Source organism: Podarcis tiliguerta, assembly GCF_965153285.1.
Source record: "Podarcis tiliguerta genome assembly, chromosome: 5".
Taxonomy (NCBI): domain Eukaryota; kingdom Metazoa; phylum Chordata; class Lepidosauria; order Squamata; family Lacertidae; genus Podarcis; species Podarcis tiliguerta.
In genome coordinates, this window is record NC_139538.1 from 98504237 (window position 1) to 98515606 (window position 11370).

The 11370-nt window shown below is 50.5% G+C and overlaps 1 protein-coding gene across 1 annotated transcript in view; it reads left to right on the forward strand.

Annotated features, from left to right (window-relative positions):
- Positions 1-11370, forward strand: part of LOC310677684 (tigger transposable element-derived protein 1-like) — a 92722-nt gene that overhangs the window by 64967 nt on the left and 16385 nt on the right. The window lies entirely within an intron of this gene.

Consider the following 11370-nt stretch of genomic DNA (forward strand, 5'->3'; position numbering starts at 1 on the left):
AGAGCATGTAAGAACGAGCTCTGAATGGCCGCCATTGTCACTCATCCTTTCATCTCCTAATAAATTTTGGCTCCTGTCTTATTCATTACATTACCTGATATGAAGTCATGTGCCAGGAAAAGAAAGCCTGCTGTAAGCAATCTAGATGAAAGATTAGCTTCTTTTAGAGATGTGCATTACATAGTTTAGGAAATTGATCTAGTAATTAGCTACTTTAATTATTTCTTTCCTATCTGCAATAGATGAGGCCAAATGTAAACATTTTAATAGCCATTTAATTGAACATCCATTGAAATAAAAATTACAGTCTTGATTTATCTTCTGCCCCATCTTTGTAATGCAATAAATCTTCCTTTGCGGTATAGATCAACAATGGATCATTGTTTTAATTGAGTTTGACACCATTCCCCCCCAAATGGCAATATGCTGTAACACAATGCAAAGACCAGATTTGATTATCAGAACACTTTGGATGGGGAAGGATGAATGAAGTGGTGATGCACACATGGGGAATAACCAGGAACACCACTTATTTACTGTATGGCTGCCACCTTTTAACCTGGCAAATTTTAGACACTCTTGTTATTCACATTTGCTCACAAGTCCCATTTACAAAGATTCCTAACAACATTCATTAAAAAAATGTCCTCCTTGGATTGGAATAACTGTTGACCAGTTGTAAATATCCCTTTCTTTGGGAAGGTGGTGGAATGAGTACCTTTACTGGAGTGCCCCCATACATAAATAAATACACAAACCCCCATACACATACAAACCCCATTCACCTCCCCAATCCCCTTTACCCATAAACTTCCCAAGACCGGTGGCACCTACTGCTCTTCTACCGGCAAACCAGCGGCCCTCTGCTCTCTACTGGTTAAACCCAGTTTAGTAAGATTGTCTTCCATAAATACGGTTTTAACAATGAGTGCTTAAGTGACTGTGGAGGCCAATTCTGGATCCGCAAGTCATTCCACAGTGGGGACATTGGTTTCTGGGTGGGAGTTGATCACGATGTGGATTTGCCAAGCATGCCTTCCTCCTAGCATGTTTCTCCTTTGTGTCCTGAGTTCAAATGTCTTCAAAGCCCATGACACCTTTGGTAAAGGCTGTTCTCCAACTGGAGTGCTCGCAGGACAGTGTTTCCCAGTTGTCAGTGTTTATATTACATTTTTTTAGATTTGCCTTGAGACAGTCTTTAAACCTCTTTTGTTGACCACCAGCATTATGCTTTCCATTTTTAAGTTTGGAATAGAGTAGACATGGGTGTGGGGGAAAATAAGATGAGATTTAATTCCAGCAAGACAGAGGCACTGTGGGTGTGTTGTTCCCATGAGAAATTGGTCAGTTGCCTACTCTGAATGGGGTTGCAGGTAAGCAGTCTTGGGGTGGGGGTGGGGGGGTGAGGCTTCTGGACCCAGGCAACTTCAGTGATGTGAAACACCTTTTCCCAGCTGTGCCTGTTATGACAACTTCCTCTATTCTTAGAATCATAGAATAGAATCATAGAATCATAGAGTTGGAAGAGACCACAAGGGTCATCGAGTCCAACCCCCTGCCAAGCAGGAAACACCATCAGAGCACTCCTGACATATGGTTGTCAAGCCTCTGCTTAAAGACCTCCAAAGAAGGAGACTCCACCACACTCCTTGGCAGCAAATTCCACTGTCGAACAGCTCTTACTGTCAGGAAGTTCTTCCTAATGTTTAGGTGGAATCTTCTTTCTTGTAGTTTGTATCCATTGCTCCGTGTCCGCTTCTCTGGAGCAGCAGAAAACAACCTTTCTCCCTCCTCTATGTGACATCCTTTTATATATTTGAACATGGCTATCATATCACCCCTTAACCTCCTCTTCTCCAGGCTAAACATGCCCAGCTCCCTTAGCCGATCCTCATAAGGCATTGTTTCCAGGCCTTTGACCATTTTGGTTGCCCTCCTCTGTACACGTTCTAGTTTGTCAGTGTCCTTCTTGAACTGTGGTGCCCAGAACTGGACACAGTACTCCAGGTGAGGTCTGACCAGAGCAGAATACAGTGGCACTATAACTTCCCTTGATCTAGATGCTATACTCCTATTGATGCAGCCCAGAATTGCATTGGCTTTTTTAGCTGCCGCGTCACACTGTTGGCTCATGTTAAGTTTGTGGTCAACCAAGACTCCTAGATCCTTTTCACATGTACTGCTCTCAAGCCAGGTGTCACCCATCTTGTATTTGTGCCTCTCATTTTTTTTGCCCAAGTGCAATACTTTACATTTCTCCCTGTTAAAATTCATCTTGTTTGTTTTGGCCCAGTTCTCTAATCTGTCAAGGTCGTTTTGAAGTGTGATCCTGTCTTCTGGGGTGTTAGCCACCCCTCCCAGTTTGGTGTCATCTGCAAATTTGATCAGGATGCCCTTGAGTCCATCATCCAAGTCGTTGATAAAGATGTTGAATAAGACCGGGCCCAAGACAGAACCCTGTGGCACCCCACTAGTCACTCTTCTCCAGGATGAAGTGGAACCTTTGGGTCCGGTCAGTCAGCCAGTTACAAATCCACAGAGTGGTAGCATAGTCAAGACCGCATTTTACCAGCTTCTTTACAAGAATATCATGGGGCACCTTGTCAAATGCCTTGCTGAAATCAAGGTAGACTACATCCACTGCGTTCCCTTCATCTACCAGGCTTGTAATTCTGTCAAAAAATGAGATCAGGTTAGTCTGACATGACTTATTTTTCAGAAATCCATGCTGACTATTGGTGATCACAGCATTCCTTTCTAGGTGCTCACAGATTGTTTGCTTAATGATCTGCTCCAGAATCTTCCCTGGTATTGATGTTAGACTGACTGGGCGGTAATTATTTGGGTCCTCTCTTTCCCCCTTTTTGAAAATAGGGACAACATTTGCCCTCCTCCAGTCTGCCGGGACTTCGCCTGTTCTCCAGGAATTCTCAAAGATGACTGCCAGTGGTTCTGAGATCACATCTGCCAGTTCTTTTAATACTCTTGGATGCAGTTCATCTGGCCCTGGAGACTTGAATACATCTAAACTAGCCAAGTATTCTTGTACTATCTCCTTAGTTATTCTGGGCTGTGTTTCCTCTGCTGAATCATTTCCTCCAAATTCTTCAGGTCGGGCATTGTTTTCTTTATCGGAGAAGACTGAGGCAAAGAAGGCATTGAGGAGTTCAGCCCTTTCTGTGTCCCCTGTTTGCATTTCACCATCTTCTCCTCTGAGTGACCCCACTGTTTCTTTGTTCTTCCTTTTGCTACGAACATACCCATAGAAGCCTTTTTTGTTGCTTTTAACTTCTCTAGCAAGCCTGAGTTCATTCTGTGCTTTAGCTTTTCTGACTTTGTGTCTACACGTGCTGGCTATTTGTTTGAATTCCTCTTTGGTGGTTTCCCCCCTTTTCCATTTTTTGTACACATCCTTTTTTAATCTTAACTCAGTTAAAAGTTCTTTAGATAGCCACCCTGGCTTCTTTAGGCACCTTCCATGTTTCCGTCTCATTGGTATTGCCTGAAGTTGTGCTTTTACTATCTCCCTCTTAACAAACTCCCAGCCATCATGAACTCCCTTTCCTTTTAGTATTACTGTCCATGGGATCTCACCCAGCACTTCCCTAAGTTTTATGAAGTCGGCTTTCTTAAAGTCAAGAAATTGAGTCCTAGTATGCTTGGCTGCTCCTCTTGGACCAGGAGAACTTGGCCACAGTAGTGCATGCAATGGGGGCTTCAGTGCTGGATTACTGCAATGCACTCTGTGTGGGACTTCCCTTGTGCTTGATCCAAAAACTGCAGTTAGTGCAGAATGTTGCAGCACGATTTCTGACAGGACTGAAACCCTGTGAGAAGATAATGTCTATTTTTCCTAATACATTGTGTGTTATTGGAAACAATGAGCTGGATACTTTGCTGATTCAATAGTTATCCATGGCTTGCTCATTTGTTGTTGTTTAGTCGTTTAGTCGTGTCCAACTCTTCGTGACCCCCTGGACCAGAGCATGCCAGGCACTTCTGTCTTCCACTGCCTCCCACAGTTTGGTCAAACTCATGCTGGTAGCTTCCAGAACACTGTCTAACCATCTCGTCCTCTGTCGTCCCCTTCTCCTTGTGCCCTCCATCTTTCCCAACATCAGGGTCTTTTCCAGGGAGTCTTCTCTTCTCATGAGGTGGCCAAAGTATTGGAGCCTCAGCTTCACGATCTGTCCTTCCAGTGAGCACTCAGAGGTGATTTCCTTCAGAATGGATCGGTTTGATCTTCTTGCAGAATGCTTGCTCATTACCTAGAGGTAATTACCCTCCAACATTTCTTCTATGGAAATAGGGATGTCCTACAACAACAACAACAGGGACGCTGTGGTCTAAACCACAGAGTCTAGGGCTTGCCAATCGGAAGGTCGGCGGTTCGAATCCCTGCGGGGTGAGCTCCCAATGCTCGGTCCCAGCTCCTGCCTACCTAGCAGTTCGAACACACATCAGAGTACAAGTAGATAAATAGGTACCGCTCCGGCGGGAAGGTAAACGGCGTTTTCGTGAGCTATTCTGGTTCGCCAGAAGTGGCTTTATCATGCTGGCCACATGACCTGCGGCCTATAGAGTGAGATGAGCACACAACCCCAGAGTCGTCCGCGACTGGTCAGGGGGTACCTTTACCTTTACAACAACAACAATTTTACTATTTATGCCTCACCAGTCTGACTGGATTGCCTCAGCCTCTCTGGGCAGCTTCTAACATATATTAAAAAATAATAAAACATTAAACATTTTTTTTAAAAAACGTCCCTATTCAGAGCTGCCTTCAGATGGCTCAGGAGTTGAATAACTCCATACCCTCCAACATTTCTCCACTGAAAATACGGACATCCTAAGGAAAAGTGGATAGGGACATGGGTGGCACTGTGGTCTAAACCACAGAGCCTAGGATTTGCTGATCAGAAGGTCTGTGGTTCAAATCCCCATGACAGGGTGAGCTCCTGGAAGGGTTCCCTTTACCTTTACCTTTAAGGAAAAGTGGACATTCCAGAATCAAATCAGAAACCAAGATGGCTTCTGTAAATCTGGGACTGTCCCTGGAAAATAGGGACACTTAGAGGGTCTCCTCTTTAATTATCAGCGGACAAACTTGAAAGAATATTTGAAATTCTTACCTGCACATCTCCTTATCAGTAAGCCTTCATTTTCCCCACCCTTTTCTTTTAAAGAGCCATCAGAACATGTGCCATTGTATGGCATTGGGTCCTTTGCTCTCCTTTACACTTTCAGTCAAAGGGGAGAACAGGGGTAGGCAACCTAAGGCCTGGGGGCCGGATGCAGCCCAATCGCCTTCTCAATCCGGCCCGTGGACGGTCCAGGAATCAGCATGTTTTTACATGGGTTGAATGTGTGCTTTTATTTAAAATGCATCTCTGGGTTATTTGTGGGGCATAGGAATTTGTTCATTCCCCCCCCCCCAAAAAAAATATATAGTCCAGCCCACCACATGGTCTGAGGGATGGTGGACTGGCCCACAACTGGCCCACAGCTGAAAAAGGTTGCTGACCCCTGGGGTAGAATAATAGAATCATAGAATTGTAGAGTTGGAAGGGTGGCGGATCCTACACCTCCCCCTCCCCCCCATTTGAGACAGATTTTACTGCCAATACTGAGGAAACGAGAAAAGCCTGAAGCTGTTGTGGCTTGGATGCCATTGCCCCCCCCCCCCCCACTCTATTGGCCCCAGAGACTGTTAGCCTTGTAGCAGCCTATGTAGTTCTTTGACTTGGTTTAAAAATATTGTCCCCACCTTCCCAGAAATGTTGTCTCTTGGTATATACAGCGGTACCTCGGGTTACATACGCTTTAGGTTACATACGCTTTAGGTTTACATACGCTTCAGGTTACATACTCCGCTATCCCAGAAATAGTGCTTCAGGTTAAGAACTTTGCTTCAGGATGAGAACAGAAAATCATGCTCTGGCGGTGCGGCGGCAGCGGGAGGCCCCATTAGCTAAAGTGGTTGTCAGAGCTGGCTCCGGGTCCCAGCTCACCAAGGACCAACGCTAGCCGGTAGTACAGTATCAAAGTCTTTATTGAAGAATAGTCTCCATTTACAAGTCTCAGCGTCCCAGCTCTACGTCTGAGCTTTAGACCGGCGAAGCTCTATCTGGATCTCCGCCCCCTGTGCACCAGCTTAAAACTCTAATCTTACTCCACCTCCTCCTTCTCTCTCTTTTCCTCTGGGTCTTACTACCCCCCGGGGTCTCTTCCCTCCTGGACTCTTCTGACGCAGAGCTGGACCCCTCTGACTCCTCCCCCTCTCTTCGGCGTGCTTTAGGACCTGGCTCCTTACCCGGGCTGCCCACCTTGCCGCCCTCCTGTACATTTGAACTTGGCGCGCGCGCGCGTTTAACTTTCCTGATGACCGTTTCCTCGCTCCCTGACGAGGGTGTGGCCACTCCTGCCTCACGCTCTCCCTCTGCCTGCGCGCTCCCTGATCCCGATGCCTTGGACTCCTCCCCCCTACTGCACTCTGGGGGGGAAGCTGGTCCGGATTTCCAGCTGTTACTCTCTGAGTCCTCTCTGGCCCCTTCTTCCCGAGGTGTCCCCCTTGCCCTGACCATGGGGGCCCCTTTCTGTGAATCCTCCGAGTCACTGGAGAGACTCAGAGACCTCGGACTACTGTCGTCGCTGACATTTCCTTCTGACTCCTCCCCCTCGCTCTCCGTTTCCTGCCTCTCCAGTGACTCTTCTCCTGAACCCCTGACATCCATCCCCCCCTCGAAGCCCCCCCTTCCCCCCTCCCCTTCCTCCGGCGGGGGTGCCGGGTGCTCCATCGTTGTGGGGGTAAATGGTGGATACAGTTCGTCCCCCGTGGCGTTCATCCAGTTAGATAAATCCGGCTCGTCCTCCGTGTCTTCGCCGACCTCGTTCTCCTCTGCTTCCATCTCTGTGCCGCCATGCTCGAACCCCACGTCCTCCCCCATCACGTCCATGTCCCTCTCACCCTCGTTCCCCTCTGGGTCCGTTGCCCGCCAAGGGCCCCTCAGCCACCTCTCCTCTCCTCGATTGTCCCACCAAAACGAGCGGTCTGAGGCAAACCCCGAGGGCGAGCCCTCCGGTGAACGTGTTTCTAATGCTGGTTCTTCGTCCGATGTGAATCCCTGGAACGTGCTGGTAGAAAGCGTGGGTGTGAAAAGCCAGTCGTCGAAATACTCGGCTGGCATGGGCCTGTGTGGGAACAAGGCATGAAACTCCTCTTTGAGGAGAGGCTCGTCCAGGGCATAGTCCGGCACCCAACTGTTGGCGCTGGCCGGGGTACCTTCCCGTGCGAGAAAATATTCTACTCCCTCTTCCCCCCATCTCGAGTCCAAAATCTCTGTGACCTGGTTGATGGGTTCTCTTCTTGGCGACTCCCTCCTTGGGGGGGCCTCCCTATACGGGTCTGGTGCCGTGCCCTGCGCCTGAAATCGGTGAGGTGCTTTGTAGGGCGTTAGCACCGACCTATGGAATACTGGGTGCATTCTGGATCCTTCCGGAAGTGTCAACCGGAAGGCCACCGGATTGATCTGTGCTTCAACTCGGTAAGGTCCTAGTTGCTTATGTCCGAGTTTCTTCTTAGCTAAGGATCTGGTCGGCACTGCGTGGGCCGCTAACCACACCCAGTCTCCCACCTGTATGTCTTCACCAACCCTCCTGTGCTTGTCAGCCTGCAGTTTGTATGCGTGCTTTGCAAGCTCTAATTGCCTCCTAAGCTGCTCTTGAACTTCCTGCAATTCCGCCGCCAAGACTTCCGCTGCCTGTGGCTCCCCCTCCCCCAGTTTCTCTAATCCCGGGAAGGTTCTGGGATGCCTCCCGTTGTTGGCGAAGAACGGCGTCACCCCTGTGGACACGTGCTTCGTGTTGTTGTAAGCGAACTCAGCGAGCGGCAGGTAGTCCACCCATGTCGTCGGCTGTTGATTTGCATAGCATCTCAGGTACTGCTGCATGATGGCGTTGACGCGCTCCGCTTGTCCGTTGGTCTGCGGGTGTCTCGCCGACGCTAGGTTGATCTTGACGTTCAGGAAACCCATCAGCTTCTGCCAGAAGCTCGAAATGAACTGGCGCCCCCTGTCGGACAAGATAGACCGTGGCAGTCCGTGCACCCTGAAGACGTGGTCTATGAACAGTTTGGCGGTCTGTTCTGCCGTGGCCACCTTCGCGCACGGAATGAAGTGGGCCATTTTAGTGAACATGTCCACCACCACTAGCACTGCCGTTTTACCCCTCGAGCTGGGTAAATCCGTGACAAAGTCCAGTGCCACCCTCTCCCACGGTTCGCTCGGGGTCTGCAGCGGTTCGAGCAGTCCTGCCGGAGGTTTGTGCACTGACTTGGCCCTTTGGCACGTGTCGCACCTCGAGACGTACTCCGCGACTTCGCCCCTCATCTTGGGCCACCAGAAATCTCTGGCAACGAGTTCCGCCGTCTTCTCCTTGCCGAAGTGCCCGGCGGTTGGCGCGTCGTGCAACTGCTGCAGTACTTTCGCGCGGAGCTCATCTCCCGGTACATAGAGTGCTCCTCTGCGGATGAGCAATCCGTCCCGTATTTGGAACTCGTCGTTTTTCACCGTGCCCTTGCGCACCTCCTCCATCTTGGCTAGAGCGAAGGAGTCCTCCTGCAGTGCTCGACGGACCGCCTCCAGGTCCACGGTTGCGGAAGCGCACGCCCACGCTTTCTGGGCGAAAATGTGCTTGGCCGCTGCTGGCGCCGCTTCTTCGAGGTATTGCGGCTTTCTGGACAGTGCATCTGCCATGATGTTGTTGTCGCCTGGGATGTATTCTATGCTGAAGTCGAAATCCGCAAAGAACTCCGCCCATCTGATGTGCCGCTGGTTCAGAAACCGTGCCGTGCGCCAGTACTCCAAGTTCTTATGATCCGTGCGAACCTGCACTGTGTGTTTGGCCCCGATGAGGAAGTGCCGCCACGCCTTGAATGCTGCATGAATGGCCAGCAACTCCCTGTCCCAGATGGTGTAGTTCTGCTCTGACTTGCTGAGCTTCCTAGAGTAGAAGGCACACGGTCTCCAGTCCCCATGCGGGTCCTCCTGCAACAGTACGGCGCCCACGGCTCTGTCTGAGGCGTCCGTCTCAACCCTCAGCGGTTTGCTGGGATTCACATGCAGTAGCTGCCCTTCGGACGAGAAGAGACGCTTGAGGTTCTGGAAGGACTGCTCCGCTTGCTCCGTCCAGATGAACTTCTTCTTCTTGGAGCTGAGCGTGTCGGTAATGGCCGCTGTCTGCATCGCGAACCCCTTGATGAACTTGCGGTAAAAGTTGGCGAACCCCACAAACCGCTGGACCTCCTTCCGATTGCGCGGGCTCTTCCAATCCAACACCGCGCGAACCTTGGCGCTGTCCATGGCGAGCCCCTTGTCCGACAGCTTGTAGCCCAGGAAATCCACCTCCTTCCTGTCGAACTGGCACTTCTCCAGCTTTGCGTATAGCCGATGCTCCTGCAGTCGCTGCAGAACCTCCTTGACGTCCCCCTCGTGGGTCTCCTCAGATTCTGAGAATATCAGGATGTCGTCTAAGAAGCAGACGCATTTCTTGTAGAGAAGACCCGCCAGGACGTGATGCATGAACGCTTGAAAACAGTGGGCGCCATTTTGTAAACCGAAGGGCATAACTCTATATTCATATGTGCCCAGGGGCGTGAACATGGCAGTCTTCCACTCGTCCCCCTCCCGAATGCGGATCAGGTTGTACGCCCCTCTCAGATCCAACTTTGTAAAAACGCGTCCTTTCCGCACCGTTGCCAGAAGGTCATCTATTTTGGGCATTGGAAAGGCTGTGGGCTTGGTCTTTGAATTTAAGAGCCTAAAATCCACTACAAGTCTTTTTTGGGGCGTGTCCTTTTTCTTCACAAAGAATACAGGACTGCCCCCCGCTGCTTTCGACTCCCGGATGAAACCGCGCTTTAAGTTGAGGTCTATGAACTCCTTGAGCTCCTGCAGCTCGTCTTCAGACATGGAATACAGTTTCCCGGCTGGCAGCGTCGCCCCTGGCAGGAGGTCAATCTGGCAGTCATAGGGCCTGTGGGGAGGCAGCTTGTCCGCTTCCTTCTCGCAGAAAACCTCCAAAAACGCTGCGTACTTGCGTGGCACTGCTTGCAGCGTGCTCAATTGTAGCTGCGTGTCTTCCCCTCCTTCTTCTTGGCTACGAAGAATGCAATGTTCCGCGCAATAGGAGGAACCGAAGGTCAATTGGCGTTGGTACCACGCCAATGCTGGACTGTGCCTGTGCAGCCAACTCATGCCCAAGACTACCGGCGTGCCTGACAGTTTGGTGACGTTGAAGCTGATGACCTCTTGGTGATTTCCAATCCGCATCACCATTGGTTGCGTTTGTTGCACCACCTGCCCCCCTAGCAAGTCCCTGCCATCCACTGTGACAACCTTCAGGGCAGTGTGGCTGGCAGCAGTGGTATATTGTGCTGCTGAATAAAATCCAGTCCTATAAAGTCGGCGTTGCTGCCGGAGTCAATGGTGATCGGCACTTCCAGAGTGCTTCCGTTGGGCAGTTGGAGAGACGCTGTAAGCTGCACCACTGGTTTGGGTGGGAGGGGGTCTGTGGGCTGCAAAATCTCTGGGGATTGCTTCATTGATTTGTCTGGCTGGACCCCAGTACTTCTTCCTCCAGCCAGACTCTGTCGTTTCCTGCTGCGTTGCTTCTGTCACTGTTGCCGATGCTGCAGTGTGCTTGTGGAGCCTCTGGGGACACTCTTTCGCCATGTGTTGAGCACTGTCGCAGATGTAGCACTTCCTGTTCCCTCTAGGAGGCTTCGTCTTGACTGCTCCCGCGTCAGGGCTCTGGTAGCTGACTGAGCCCTGGCACCTCCGAGCTCCATCGGTTCCTCTCCCCCTCCCTGCGAGGGCGTGGACTGCGCACGCGCTGCTTCTTTGGGATAGAAGGGAGGTGCTCTGGCTGGTGCCCTTCCCAACGTCCTTCTTCTCTGTTGCAAGGACGTTCCTCCAGATGCACCCCGATCTCCAAAGCCCTCTGGACCACTTCCTGGGTGCTCCTTGGCCTCTCCCCCTTCCAATCTCGGCTTTACTTCTGTATTCAAGCCCTCCCAAAAGAGATCTCTCACTGGCGCAGACGCTTTGTCCCATCCCAGTGCATGAACCAGTCCGAAGAAACGCGTATGGTACTGACGCACGCTGGCTTTGCCTTGCTTAAGTCCATGTATGTCTCTCCTGGCAATATCAACGTCTATCTTTGATAAAAACACGAGTCCATAGCTTTAATGAAAGCCTTCGCGTCTTGGAGCGCCGGATCATTGTCCCTCCATAAATTTCTCAGCCACGTTTTGGCTTCACCATGCAAATGGGATAGGATAAACCCCACTTTCTCTCTTTCATCTCTAAAGTC